Source organism: Alligator mississippiensis, chromosome 2 (assembly GCF_030867095.1).
Source record: "Alligator mississippiensis isolate rAllMis1 chromosome 2, rAllMis1, whole genome shotgun sequence".
Taxonomy (NCBI): Eukaryota; Metazoa; Chordata; order Crocodylia; family Alligatoridae; genus Alligator; species Alligator mississippiensis.
This window is the reverse complement of record NC_081825.1, coordinates 298,983,524-298,998,952: the sequence shown is the minus strand read 5'-3', so window position 1 is coordinate 298,998,952 and position 15,429 is coordinate 298,983,524. Positions and strand designations below refer to the sequence as shown.

General features: G+C 52.1%; 1 protein-coding gene across 2 annotated transcripts in view; it reads right to left on the bottom strand.

Moving 5' to 3' along the window:
- The window catches only part of FRMD6 (FERM domain containing 6), a 139,068-nt gene extending 125,461 nt beyond the window's left edge, over positions 1-13,607 (bottom strand). The window contains exons 1-2 of one of the 2 annotated variants that reach the window (XM_059723398.1): positions 13,416-13,607; positions 13,047-13,119 (exon numbers count right to left, since the gene is read on the bottom strand). The gene's annotated coding sequence lies outside the window, so the exon portion shown is untranslated. Of the gene's footprint in view, positions 1-13,046; positions 13,331-13,415 lie in introns of those variants that run through there. The other variant, XM_014595136.3, reaches the window with a different exon arrangement.
- Between the last annotated feature and the right edge of the window lie 1,822 nt (positions 13,608-15,429).

Here is a 15,429-nt window from a genome sequence, read left to right as displayed (position 1 = left end):
GCAGGCCCTATTTCAGAATATAGTTACAGGAGGGGAAACAGTCCCAAGAACTGCAGGTCATGACGAAGCAGGTATTTAGTGAACGCTCTCAGTACAAAGGAGCCTGGCTTATTCAGCATCATACCCACGGCTAACAACGCTATCCTACCAAACAAGACACAGCACAACCAAAACCCAGCTAGAGCCATACCCGGTACAGTATTTTGCATTTGCTGAGTCCAGTAATGGCTACATGAAGCACGAACACGGTGGGAAGCAAGATACTGCCCTTTATTAACGTTGCGTTTCTGGTTTTATGGCAAACATCGTTTCTGGAACGAGGAAAGCTGAAACTCTGGTTGGTTCAGATTGGAAACCTCATTAGTCCGACACAGATCTCCTTGCCAGTGGGTTCCCCCAGGGAGAGATATTGCATCACACGGATGGAGCAGGATTGGCCAGCCCTTTACAAACAGACGGGAGGAAAATGTGATTGGGAGGGAGGGGAGCATCAATTATAGTCATTTTTTGGCTTTCATAACCCTCGTTATTTCCCCCACTCCAGTTTGACATGTTTTTCATAATTGAAGCCATAACCAAAGCCTCCGTGAAAGCTCATCACGCCGGCTTGACAACACAAGATCCTCCGGAGAAAAAGAAAACCAACAGACCCGGGAACAGGCTTGCTCCCTCCCTCCGGGCAGTTAGGAAGCGGGCAGGAAAGCAGCTCCACGGCACAATTGACAGTCAGGGCTCGCTTTTGAACGCTCCCTGCCTGGAGCTGCAGTGGTCTCTGTCTGAACTGATGTCCCGCGCGGCATGGGAACAGGAATCCATTTGGAAATCGGGTTAAGCTCGTTGTGTTTTGCGCCTCTGGTCTCGCCTGAGCTCTCCCTTGCAACATCCCTTGGCACCAGGAGATCTTGCATGATACAGATTGTGTGTTCGTTTCTCTCCCTGCTGTTAAATGGGACATCTGCCTTATTCCCCACTTCCTAGAAACCCCGTCGTCTGCATCCGCGGCTTGACTGAAGCTTCAGCAGGCAGAGCAGCTTTCTCAGTGTAGGAAACTAGTAGTAGCACTCCCACAGGTGCCAAAGAGATGGCTGGTACCAAAACCTGCTCATCCCAGCAGGCATTCCCTTGGCGTGGGAGTGGGGAGCAGATACTCCTGAAACCCAGACGCTTCCCAAACCTCGAGAGAGGGGCAAAGCCAAGCATGCTGGCCTGGCTCATCTCATCTATCATCAACCTGCTTGAAAGACCATGCCCGTTAGCTCCTCTGAGCAGCGTATTCTCTCTATTCACATCTTTCTGCACAAAGGCTTCCTGCCACAACGACTCCCCCAGCTCCTCTGTAGCTCCCATTCAGTTCCTGCGTGCTGGTAGCTGGAGGTACCATCAGTCAGACGCCTTTGGAGCTGCTATTCCACCGACTGACGCCGGCACCAGCCTGCCAGTCAACAGACTAGTGTGGACGACCAGTGTCCGAGTGACTGACCATTATCACTGCAATATGGTCCATAAGGCCAGGAGCCCCCTGAGCAGTGGTAGAAAGAAGGAAGGCCAATGACCAAGTAGTTTTACCCACCCCAGAAGTGCCACGTGATGGCGGTTTGGAAGGGAGGGTCAGAAAGTCCTGCAGAAACCCAGCTGGCTACTCTATAGCCATGCATATCCAAGGCTAGCAGACTGGAAAGATGGTCACGGCCAGGAGGGACAGGACATCCTTCCAGGGACCAGGCAGAATCCCAGTTTTCAAGGCACCTGGGGTCTTTGATATGAGCAGCTCCAATTTCATAACCTAACAAACCTTGCCCCTCTTTTTAAAGACACCACCATCCTGCAATAGAGATCACATACAGCTGTCACTACTTTTCCAGATATGCAAGCTGGAATCTGCCTTGCCTTCCCCTTGGTTGGCAGTCACCCCCAAAACAGTCGGCACGGGTCAGATTTTCCGAGGTACTGACTGCAGGCAGCTCCAAATGTCTTCAATGGGAACAGCAGAATTTGGGCAGCTGCTAAAACAAGGGCACAAATATTTCTTTGAACCTTGTGCTGTATAGCCTTCAGGATCTGATGGTCTGGTATGGCTTGGGAGGCACCCAACACTGGCTGTGTGGGACTGAGAAAGCCTGGAAGGAGGCAGGCCAAGGATATAATCAAGGGATTTTGATGATAACATGGCCTTTCTAGAAGAGGCATTTAAGGAGTCTGAGCACCAAAGAAATGCCTGTATGCCACCTGAGAGATGATGGCTTCTTGTCTCCTGGGTCAGGTTTACGTTTGCAGAACAGCCAAGGCATCAACATCTATGTGGGCAAAGTAACTGATGGATGGATGTGTGGATGGATGCAAGGATGGATAGATGCATGGATGGATACATGGATGGATAGATGCATAGATGGATGGATTGATGGATGCATGGATGCATGGATACATGGATGAATACATACTGGATAGATGCATGGATGGATGGATTGATGGATGCATGGATGCATGGATACATGGATGAATACATACTGGATAGATGCATGGATGGATGGATTGATGGATGCATGGATGCATGGATACATGGATGAATACATACTGGATAGATGCATGGATGGATACATGGATGCATGCATGCATGGATGAATACATAGATGGATGGATGCAAGGATGGATGGATGGATGCATGGATACATGGATGAATATATACATGGATAGATGCATGGATGGATACATGGATGCATGCATGCATGGATGCACAGATGGATACATGGATGAATACATATATGGATAGATGCATGGATGGACGCATGGATGGATGGATGGACAGACTCTCCAGAGCAGTCATGGACACAGCAGCTTGTAGCAGTGACACAACAATTCAGCCCGTGCCCTATGACAGGGGAGGAGATGACACGTCCCCAGGGCAGTCCCCCAAGCTCATCTGAATGACGCCTCGTCCTCACCGCTCAGAGAGGGGAGAGGGAAGAGATGGAACCACACTATACCCACTGGCATCTGATATGCCAGCGGATGTCCATGCCATGGGAAAACCAAACTGACTGGGAGACAGAACAATGGGCAGCCCTTGTCACAGCACTGGAAGTCACCGCGTAGGGAAATAGGCTGCGGGCCGCCCCCCTCTTGCTGCAGAGGATCTGGGAGGATGCTGCCTGGAGGTGCTGAGCAAGGAAGCACTGAGACTTCAAAGCACTCAGCCTCCCAGGATCAGGCCCTCCTATACGGTAAAAAAAGGGCAGCAGGAGGCATGGGGATGCCTCACCCCATAGTTTTGTGTGCCAGCTATGCCTGGGTTTTGTTTTCCACCCCTAGAAGGAGAGATATGGAGCCTGAAACATAGGTCCGCATGAATCTACTGACTCTCCATCCTTATGTTGCGGGTCCTGCCAAAATGGCCTGCCCTGGCTGGGAAAGACAGCGATCGTTGTCCCCAAGGCTACGGTGCTGCAGGGAGCTCGGGACTTCTGGGGAGGGTGGTAGCAGGTGTGGGGGCCAAGCCAAGCACAGCTCAGTAGCACGTGAGCCAGGCAGAAAAGGCAGAAAGCCAGGGCTGGGTAGGCTGCTAGCCCAGGGCCAGCCTCAGACTATTGCAACAGACCCTTCCCGTGCAGGAGCAAAGCGATGGTTGTGAGACAACAAAGTGGCAGGTCAGCGCCTCGGAGCGGGAATGTGGCCTGTGAAGTGGTTTGAGATCCCCGCGTGAGAGGAGGAAACCAAACACTAATTAAAGCCTCAGGACGAGTCTGCATGGCAGATAAAGCATCTCCTCCTCTGCTCCAGAGATGGGGAAAGCGAGGCATGTCTGAACGCGCCCAAGGTCATACAGATTTGTCCACGGGAGGCCAGGAGTACAGCCCAGGCCTTCTGACTGCTTGTCCTGTATGGTTATCCACTGATCCCCATCCCCAAAGGCAAAAGCCAGTGTGTGAGATAAGTCTTTCACTTAACAGTAAGCCAATTTCCCATAGGCGACTAAGAGACCGTCCCTTGGAAGCAAACTCTACCCACCCATGCCAAGAGCCCCACTAGGCACCTGCCCAAGGACTGCAAGACCGATGGTGGATGTGGAGCAGGAGCAAGGGGTTGGGGCTTGACTCTTGACAGTCTTAATGTCACTATGGAGGAGGTGTAGACATGCCCTTTAGGAAGGGTTTGGTTTCACTTCCTACGGAGGTGAAGAGCTAGACTGGGGTGGGCAAGTGTATGTGGCATATGGCAGATAGGGGAGGGGACAGGCAGCACAGCGATGGATAGAGCAGGGAGAAGAGAGCAGAGCAGCAGATCAGGCAAGGAGCAGAGGGCTGGGAGAAGAAAGCAGAGCAGCAGACTGGGCAGGGAGCTGGGAGAAGACAGCAGAGCAGCCGACTGGGCAGGGAGCTGGGAGAAGATAGCAGAGCAGCAGACTGGGCAGGGAGCAAGGAGGAGACAGCAGAGCAGCAGACTGGGCACAGAGCTGGGAGCTGGAAGAAGATAGCAGAGCAGCAGATGGGGCAGGGAGCTGGGGTTAGACGAATATCTAGCTGGGGTCATCTAGACCCAGCACTCTTTCCTGCTTATGCAGGGGGTCGGACTTGATGATCTATTGAGGTCCCTTCCCACCCTAACATCTATGAATCTATGAATCTGGGAGAAGACAGCAGAGCAGCCGACTGGGCAGGGAGCTGGGAGAAGACAGCAGAGCAGCAGACTGGGCAGGGAGCTGGGAGAAGAAAGCAGAGCAGCCGACTGGGCAGGGAGCTGGGAGAAGATAGCAGAGCAGCAGACTGGGCAGGGAGCTGGGAGAAGACAGCAGAGCAGCCGACTGGGCAGGGAGCTGGGAGAAGACAGCAGAGCAGCAGACTGGGCAGGGAGCTGGGAGAAGATAGCAGAGCAGCAGACTGGGCAGGGAGCTGGGAGCTGGAAGAAGATAGCAGAGCAGCAGATGGGGCAGGGAGCTGGGGTTAGACGAGTATCTAGCTGGGGTCATCTAGACCCAGCACTCTTTCCTGCCTATGCAGGGGGTCAGACTCGATGATCTATTGAGGTCCCTTCCGACCCTAACATCTATGAATCTATGAATCTGGGAGAAGACAGCAGAGCAGCCGACTGGGCAGGGAGCTGGGAGAAGACAGCAGAGCAGCAGACTGGGCAGGGAGCTGGGAGAAGAAAGCAGAGCAGCAGACTGGGCAGGGAGCTGGGAGAAGACAGCAGAGCAGCCGACTGGGCAGGGAGCTGGGAGAAGACAGCAGAGCAGCAGACTGGGCAGGGAGCTGGGAGCTGGAAGAAGATAGCAGAGCAGCAGATGGGGCAGGGAGCTGGGGTTAGACGAGTATCTAGCTGGGGTCATCTAGACCCAGCACTCTTTCCTGCCTATGCAGGGGGTCGGACTTGATGATCTATTGAGGTCCCTTCCGACCCTAACATCTATGAATCTATGAATCTGGGAGAAGACAGCAGAGCAGCCGACTGGGCAGGGAGCTGGGAGAAGACAGCAGAGCAGCAGACTGGGCAGGGAGCTGGGAGAAGACAGCAGAGCAGCAGACTGGGCAGGGAGCTGGGAGAAGAAAGCAGAGCAGCAGACTGGGCAGGGAGCTGGGAGAAGACAGCAGAGCAGCCGATTGGGCAGGGAGCTGGGAGAAGACAGCAGAGCAGCAGATCAGGAGGGAACACAGGGCAGGGAGCAGAAAGAACAGTAGATCAGGCAGGAAACGGGGATCCGAGTGGCTCTTAGGAAGGGTGTGGGGCTAATTTGTGGCACGTTTGTCAACAACGTTGGCCTCCACTGGGCTAGACCGTGTGGCACAGGCTCCTTCCACTCCTCCCTAAAGCTGGGCAGGGCATGGGCATACTCCTAGCCTTGTATGCCCAGCATTTGAGGACGGAGTTGGGATCAGGAGCGGTGCCAGATGGAGAAGGCACAGGGCAAGGGTGATGCCGTGGCTTTCTATACTTCACTGCATTGGCCCATGCAGCCAGGCCAGCCCGAGAGCAGAGACGTCGGTAGGACGGTGTAAGGGATTACTGAGATCTGCGGTTCCTCTGGAGTAGCAGGACTGTGGGGCAGTTCACCAACACGTGTGCCCTCTGCACCGTGCCTCTAATAGGGGCCATGGCTCAATACCTGATACTGCTCTGAAGTGGGGGCGTCTTATGATCCCTCCACGAGGTGTTGTCACAATGGAGACACCAGGACAACCCAAGTCCCCCCACCAGCAGGAGCAAAACACTTCCCCTCTTGCAGCTACTTCTCCAAGGCCTTTTCCTTTTCCTTCTGCTTTCAACTGAAACAAATTAAGAAAATTAATTATTCACTAAATTGCCCGATTAAATTGATTTCCTTTGCTAGGATGTGGAAGGAAACGAGGATGCAGAGGCAACTTTTAATTCTGCAAGAAACCAGTAGTGAAGGCTTTGCAGCACTGAAAAGGAAAAGGCCCAACATTTGACCTGCAATCTTGCTCCTGTGAGTGTTTGCAAAAATCTGCAACCACTTCTACCTCGCACGTGGGCTTGGAAAAGTGAAATCACTGCTGGCCACAGGAGAACCTCACAGTCGTACAGACCCTAACTGATCCTACTTCCAGTGCACCGGCCCTAATGACAGTCGCTGCGTTTAACACAGAAGTGGAGCAAGGGCTCCAACACCAGAAAGGACTATAAGCTGGGTGATTATTATTATTTGGTTTAATTGTCACAATGTTTTCCCTATCTGAAGATAAACACCGCGCTTTTTTTGGTCTGTAACCAATGTTGCCAAATTGATGCAGACAAAAATAAAATGAACTGAAACCCTGAAATATTCCAAGTCAAAATATTCCTTTTTGGAATAAAAAAAAAAGTCTTTTTTTTCAATCCAAAATAGTATTTCAGTAATGTTTACTGCAAATTTCACGCGTGCGCACACACACACACACACACACACACACTGAGTACACTTTTTCATGGGTTTCAAATACCAGAAGAGAGTTATTTGTGTTTCCCTAGACAGGACCTCTCGTGATTGAAACACTCATATCATCTTTACTGAGTTTTGGATCAGGGACATACAATTCCATCCCAAATGAAACTTTAAGGCTCTTCCTAGAAACGTATCTAGCTTTTCCTGGAAGCCTGGTAACCATCAGGCCCTAAGTACCCCTCGCCTCTGCTCCCAGGTCTCTGCTGATCTCAGCTGTCAGAACAACCTGGACGACCGGGGACTCTTTGCACTTACCCTCATGGGCTTCGGATCAACTCCTATAGCCCAAGGGCTCCCTGCCTTCAACAGAACCGTCCAGTTTGAGTGAGCAGAGAACTGGGCCTAAAGCCTCCCATAGTCGGTATGACGGTGCATCGCCATCGCCACTCTGGGGTAATAGTGAAGGGAACAGGACCAGAGAGGTGTGACCAGCAATGAGAGCCATGACTCCATCCTGGGAGAAGGTAGGGTGGATATGCGCCTAAGGCCTCTGCCATATGCTACACTTAAAATGGGATTAACCAGTTAATTATGCCTTAAGCTGTGACCCAGCCACACATTAAATCAGTTTATGGCGTGATAAAAGGCGGAATAAGCCACAAAGTTATTCTACGAGAAATTAATAATAATTGGTGGCTGGTTTCTATCATGCCATCAATTGTATGCATGTCCTGTCAGGTGACCCGGGGTGGGGACATACCGTGATCTACTTTGGTTAGTCTCTAAGGTGCACATCTACCCTGCCTTCTGCTTGACTTCAGACTAGCACGGCTCGCTACGTCTCTGTGCTGGGAGCCAGAGCCAGGGCACCTTCCCCCCACTTCATAATCAAACCCATCAGCTTCAGTGCAGAATAAGGTACTACCCAGACAGAGCCCAACCTCCAGGAGTTAATCACATATCCTTTTTTAAGGGCCATCTGATGCCATCTTAGGACATGATCTTTGAAGCCTTCCTGACCAAGTAACCCTTGCCCAAGTGAGTAGGGTGAGTGCAATGAGTGAGCATCCTTAGCTTTACTAGACAATTCAGGCAAAGAGGGCCCACTCATGCATGTAACATTGGTAGAGCTTGCCTTACTGAATTATGGAAACATGCTTTCACGACCCGTCAGTGCCACCTTACCCTCGGTGGACACGTGTGGAGACAGCACGCCAGGTCCATCCCGAAACCCAGCAACGGTTTGGAGGGGGCTGCTGCTCAGACACACGCGCCACATCAAACAGGGCCTTACCCGTCCCGAAGCCACTGGTGCGACTCCGCTTTTCGGCAGAAGCAAGGTCGGGTCTGCAATGAGTTCCTGGACCAATCCTAACTGTGGTAGCACACTAGACTGAGGATAGAGATTTGATGGCATCTCTGATGCATTAACAGGCTTGGAGCCTCACATGCCGGCCATTGGTGCCGTTCCTAATGGGAGGGCCACGTGCATTAGCAGAATCAAGGTTTCCTGGATCGTAGCAAGTTAGGGCTGGAAGGGACCTCAGGAGGTCATCTAGTCCAGCCCCTGTGGATGTGTCAACAGGGGTCCTGGCTGGATCTCGGCAACGCAGACCTTTTTGCCGGTGCGACTGCCTCACATCAGAGAGACCTTTATGTGCAAAAGTCTCCTGCCTTCTAGTCTAACACAAGTTGCCTCTAGACCAGTTTCTCTGAGACGGCAGCTTTTATACTAGCATGGCATGCTGGGCTCGAGCCCGCTTCAGCATCTTACGGCTGATTCACCTGGATGCAATGTAGCTCAGACTGGTTCAATCAAGTGATCAGTGGCTTCAGATCAGGACCATATGATGGTTCATCAGAAAACAATTCTCCATCCAAAGGTACAAACAAATGGCAGGTGTCAGCAAGAAGCATTGGGAATTAAGGAAAACTATTTGCAAACGTTACAGCCGTGGCTTCGAGGCCATGTTCATAGGATCATAGAAGTAGGGTCGGAAGGGACCTTGTAGATCTTCAAGTCCGACCCCCTGCCTGGGCAGGAGAGAAGCTGGGCTCAAGTGACCCCAGCCAGGTAGGCATCGAGCCACTTCTTAAAGCCCCCCAGGATTGGAGCCAGCATCACTTCCCTTGGAAGCTGGTTCCAGATCCTAGCCACCCTGACTGTAAAGTAGTTCCTACGAATGTCTAATCTAAACCTACTCTCCAACAACTTGTGGCCGTTATTCCTTGTTATCCCCGGGGGCGCTAGGGGAAACAAGGTCTCCCCCAAACCCTTCTGGTCCCCCCTAGTGAGTTTATAGACGGTCACCAGGTCCCCCCTCAGCCTTCTCTTGTGAAGGCTGAACAGGTTCAGGTCCCGCAGCCTCTCGTTGTAGGGTCTGCCCTGCTGTCCCTGGATCATGCAGGTGGCCTCTTCTGGACCCTCTCCATGCTGTCCACATCTCTCTTGAAGTGGGGTGCCCAGAACTGGACACAGTACTCCAGCTGTGACCTGACTAGTGTCGCGTAGAGGGGGAGGATCACCTCCTTGGCCCTACTTGAGATGCCCCTGTGGATGCACGATAGGGTCCGGTTAGCCCTGCCGACCGTGACCTCGCATTGTCAGCCCATGTTCATCTTGGAATCAGTGATGACTCCCAGATTCCTTTCTGCCTCCGTGCTCCCAAGAAGGGAGTTTCCCATCTTATAAGTGTGTTGCCGGTTACTACTGCCCAAGTGCAGCACCGTGCACTTGTCCGTATTGAAACGCATCCTGTTTTTGTTAGCCCATCCCTGCAACCTATCCAGGTCTTTCTGCAGTCTTTCCCTCCCTACTAGCGTGCCCACCTCACCCCAGATTTTGGTATCATCAGCGAATTTGAACAAGTTGCTTTTCACCCCATCGTCCAAATCGCTGATAAAGAAATTGAACAGTGCGGGCCCAAGGACCGAGCCCTGGGGCACTCCACTGCCCACGTCCCCCAGGTCGAATATGACCCGTCCACCATCACCCTCTGAGTACGACCCTTCAGCCAATTCACAACCCATCTGACTGTGTAGGCATCGATGCCACAGTCGCCTAGTGTTGCACTTGCAGCTGGGTCCTTGAGCTAACCATTCCTCTCTGGTGGAGCGCCGGAGTGCTTGTAGCACCGATCTCACACACATGTTTCGAAGAGCAGGTCCTGCATGAGCCATGAAGGACAGCAGCATGCTGGACTTTCCAAGGAGTTCCTGTGCCCTGAGGCTATTTCCCATGAGCCACAAAATGCACAACGGTTGCCAAGCCCCCCGTGAGGTCTTTCTTTTATTTATCCTCTAGTTGAAGAAGCCACCAGACTCCAGTGATTGTGCTTTGGGAAGGACGAGAGTCTATGATACACTGACAGATGCAGCCAATGCACGTAGCAGAGGCCTTCCTGTCCAGAAATGTCGACTTCTGCCCAACTTGACTAATCTAGGAGGAGTCAGGGACATGTTCAGCACCTCCCTCGAGTTTGACTCTTGCATTCCCTGGGTAGATCTGGGAAAACCGGTTTTCTGGCTTTCCACGTCCATCAAGCCAAGGCAGCAATAAGACCTGCATTTTGTTATGCGTGCTGTCCTCAGAATTGGCTTTCTCCAGCAGTTCATTGCCTGCAGCGGATACAGGGGTGCTAAGGTGATAGATAGGCTGCTTTGTTGGTCGTGATGGAACCGCAGGGGCTTCTTCGTGCAGATCAAGGCCAAGATTTTCAACACTTTGGGGACATTTAGCAAATGGAACAAAAGGGAATTATGCGGGGACGGCCTCTCGACAGCTTTGAAAACCTCAAAGTTTGCACATGTCACCAGCTGCAGATCAAAGAGTAAAGCAGATTTTTCATGGCAGTTTGCTATGTGGCTGGGCAAATAAGTCATTTTTCTTTTCAGTTTGCTGGGAAAGTGCATTATCAGTGTTTCAGCTTGAAAGAAGGCTTGTTGCATTGAGGAGGGGGAATTAAAATGTTTTTTTCCGGAACCAAACCCAGGCAGATTTAGAATTAAAGCACTGCTTCAGACCACAGCACGCAGCTTCAATGTGTCAAGATGCTGCGCTTGGACTTTTTCCAGATCTTTTTTTACATGCATTATGTTATCATCTGAAACAGTTTAGCAAAATTCGTCATGAATTTGCAAAATGTTTTGCTCAACCCAAATCTGCAGCTTTTAGCAGAAAATGTCACATCCCTCAGAAAAGAGTTTTACTCAGCCCTAATTAGCGATTGAAAAGCAAAAGGGACCTTAACCGTGGGGATAGGAAGAAGCAGACAGCGGCCAGCCATAGAAAGAGGACCAGGCCAGCTCAGAAGAGATGTGGTGGCAGTGGGGAGAGGCTCGAGCAGCTCACCGAGAATAAGGGAAGTGTGACTGCTAAAAGCCAAGGAGGTCTTTGAGACAGTGGCCCGAAGCAAAGTTTGGTCCCTTGGCTTTTACCTGCTTTAGGAAAGACTTGAGATCATGGTCTAGTTTACTGCAGAGTGGTGTAGTTTACTACAGACCGTGGCAACCACAACCCCTGGGCGGTCCAGCCCGGAGAAGCAGCAGTGTGGCCGACTGTTTGACCCGGGGACCTGCCGTCAAAAAGTACCACGCATTGCAAGCCACCAACCGCCCTGTTTGGCAGAGCTGTCCTCTGTGTTGCCCGCTGCTCCAGAGATCATCCTGTGAGCTGGAGCGGGCCAGCTTCCCAGCACGCGACATGTTCAACTAGTCAGGGTCCCGGAGTCTGGCAAGGAGACTGTTTCCAGCTGCTCCTCTGTATTACAGCCAGGGAGAGACTTCCCAAGGGAAACCCAGAGGGGATTTCAGCATAAAGGGAATCCTTGCCACGACCAGACCTCAGTCCTTCATCCTTGCAAAGGCCAGACTTCAGCCCCGCTGCCTGCTGCCTTCGTCCCATTGGCACCCACTCAACTCTTCTGACCCTGAGCAATCCCAGCCTGGCCCTCCCTGTCTGAAAGCAGGGCAGCAAGCCAGATCCTCATCTCTCCCTCGGTGAAGCTCCCAGGAAGCAAGCTACGTCCTTTCCACATTAACATCCGCTTCTCATGATAAAGGGTTTTGCCCTTAGTTGCCTGGAAGTTTGATTAATTTATTGGCCCATCGATACCAGACACAGAAACACGCACAAAAATCCCCCAAAGCAGTGTGCGAGACAGTCTGATCCTTCCTCTCAGTGGATTCACCCACCCTGGAGCTGAGCCCAAATTTCACAACATTTCACTTTCCGCATATTTTTCCCCTTCTTTCTTACGTGCAGGAAATCCCTCCACCCCTCCCCACCTTGGTTTTGCAAATCCCAGACATCCCTGCAGTTGCTTTGGCCGGCGGTGGGATGCGTTTGTCTCCCATTTCCAAGCCGTCTTACTAAAGACACATTTAACAAATGCTCGAGGCAATCCTCTCCGACAACGCTGCAGCAGCACCACATTTATCAGCCTAAGTGACAGCACTTTGGTGCTCACAATGCATTTTGGAGATCTCTGGAAACTTCCTGCTGGAGATGTTTGCCGTTGTCTCCCCCGCAAACCGACTCCAGCTCAGCCAAATGAGGTTGCACAAGAAAACCCTGTCTCGAGTGCAAGCGCGCTCCTCCAACAGCACACTTGTGAGTCACGGCTGATGGGCCCCTCCAGAGAAATGTGTGCGGCACATGCTCTGAGCCAACACATCCTGATGCTAAGAAGGTCAACGTCACCCCAAAAAACATGTCGTGAAACACTTTCCCAGTCCAGATCGCTAGCTCTGGCACGCACCGTGTCACCAAGTTGGCTCTTGCAGACTGTGCCTATACTTTGTCTAGAGCATCTCATTGAAGCAAGCAGAAAAAGCCCGATAAGACTCCCCGGTCTATGGCTGGAGCAGCCTACACCCCTAGGTGTTTAAAAGCATTTAACACCTTTCCTTAGAAACAAGCTAGGAGCGTACAGGATCCCCCAGCCAACCCACACCATGCTTCCAGTGCTGGCTGGACCCTCTGTGAGGGTCCAGATCCAAGAACAAAGCAGTATAAGGGGTGATCCCTCCATGAGCGGATGGCTTAGGGAGGACTGAAAGACTCACACAACCCAGCTCAAATCACCATCACCTGCTGAGAGCAGAAACGCCCTTGCTGCCTTTCATTTTCCTTCTAAACACAAGTTCTTTCCCAGCTGTGGGATCCTTTCCTTACCTGGTGCCGGGGATGCCAATGAGTTGGGTTCTTGCAGCTGATCCATGGTAAACTCCAGGACAATGCGATGGAGCTGGAAGATAAAACCGTCAAGAGAAAACCTCAGTCTTTGCAAGCGCTCAGTACTTCAGGACACGATCCTCTGTGGCTGTCATCTCTCCGGGAGTCGGGGGGCAGCCCAAGAGGGGATGGATGTGAGGGCTCCTCCTCACAGCGCCTTTTCCAGGGAGAAGAGTGAAGGGCTCATTTTCCTCCCTGCTCTCTGGCGGAGCAGCAGACACTGTATTACTCACTGGGAAGGACGGCCCTGCTGGGAAGAGACCTGCCCTTTCTTGACTGGCTTCCAACTTCTCCCTGGCGTGTGCTTACCTGCTCGCAGGAAGACACGGGCGGGCTCGAGAACCCTTTGGAAACCAAAGTCAATGGCAAGGGTCTCTCTCTGAGACTGCCGCACAACCCAGCATGATGGATGGAAAGATCACATTGGCAAGAAACCTTGGGAGAAGCAATGCCGTGCGAAACGCTCCATCTCTCCAACACCTAAACAGGTGCTGTCAGCTGCTTTGCAGCTTGGCTTCTCCTATGTAGATCAACAGGTACATCTATGTCAAGCTAGGACTTGTCTCCCCAAGGAGGAAGGGAACATCAGAGATTACTAAGCAGCGAAGGAATGTGGCTTGCTTAATACGAGCAGTCAACACGGAGGAGCCGAATGATGACAGATGCATCATTGCGTTTCCTTTAAGTCTAATACCACCAGATAGAGAATTTAAATGCAACTTTTTTTCTCCTCCCTTGAGATCAAGGAGAGGAGCAGCCTTGCTAAGAGCTAATTGGGATGCTAATTTCTCTGGCATTAAGCAATCCCTCTCCAGAGCCTCTGAACATGCCTGGCTGAAGTGCTCGGTGGGGCGGATTCCTCCTTGCGTGGGATTGAAGGCGTGTTTTGGGGAAGGGAGGGTGCTTTTGAAAACAAACAGCTCCGCTAACAGGATCCGAGGGCTCTGAATGCCGCCTACGCTGCTACTTTGAATTCATTGTGACATGGAAGGTGCCCGTCGCACGCTCAAGAGAGCAACTGTGCCAGAAATTAGCATCCCGGTTCAGCGAACGCAGTGGTCCTCAGCCGTGCGAGACTCCAGACCCCGCTTGCCAGGCTCAAGGGCCCCCTAGCAAAAACGCCAGCTTTTAATTCTCGTTCGGTTTTTGACTTCAGAAAAATACTAGAGCAATTCTTCCGTTGCAAACAGCACAGGAAGACCACGACAGAGCAGGACGGGTTGGAGACCGCGGAGTCCTATTTGAAAGCTCTGGGTTTGTCTTGTGAATTGTGCCTAGGTGTTGGTGCGCCGCACCGTGCCGATACGGCGTGGCAGCCCTAACAGGACTTTGCAGAACTGTAGTTGGGAATCACTGAGCTAAGCTCTCTGGGGCTGGCCAGAGGAGCAGGGCTATTTTATGCCATTCCCCAGCTGGTCTGAAGGCTGAGCACACATGACAGCCTCCTGCTGACCACGTACAACATGCAAGGCCCGTCTCACTCTCCTGGGTGCGGGGTCCTAGCTTGTAAAGCACGAGGCCCAGTGGTTTGCAGGCTATTTAAAGGGGTGCTCGCATAATCCTTTTCAAGTGCTGCTTTGCTCCTCTGGGCCAAGAGGAAACTGCATCTGCTCACTGGGACCCCAGCGCTTCCTCAGGGGGGTCCCGCCTGGCCCTAGACCCTCAGCCCACTCTGCTAATGAGAAAAGCTTTGGTCCTGGCAATGCACGTCGTGTACAAACGCCCAAGGAGACAGACAGTTTTTACCCGGAAAGACCGGACACCCTCCGTTCCTCTACCGGCAGTAGGAAAGCTGCCAGGATCTGCTTTGCTGCCGGCTCTGGAAGCACGTGATTTCTCACCCTCCTATGGCCCAGGCTCTCCAGCTGGAGCCAGATGTGCTCCCTGGGGCTCTAACCTTGCAACCGCTTCAGCTCACACCTAACTTGACTCATGGGAATCAGCAGGGGCTGGCTCTCCTTCTGAGCCAAGGGATGCAGGATCAGTGCTTGGGTTACAGAACGGGGCAGGATGAGACCAGCAGCTGCTCCTTGTGGCAACGGGCCATGAGACCTATTTGCTACCCATGGGTAACTGTGGGGCCAGGCCCGCAAGGAAACTGTTATCTCCCTCTGCTATTAGAAGGGGTTATTACATGGGTAAAAAACTGAATATTTCTCAAACAGAGATGAGAGCAGGGGTCAAAAGTTACTACTGCGTGTCCCAAGGGGGAACACTGGCCCTTGAAGGAGTCCAGGGAGCCAGTGGACACATCTGCCTGGAGACGTGGATGGATAAAGGCCAGGTAGATGGAGGGATTCCCCCCAGCCGGACCCTCCAGATG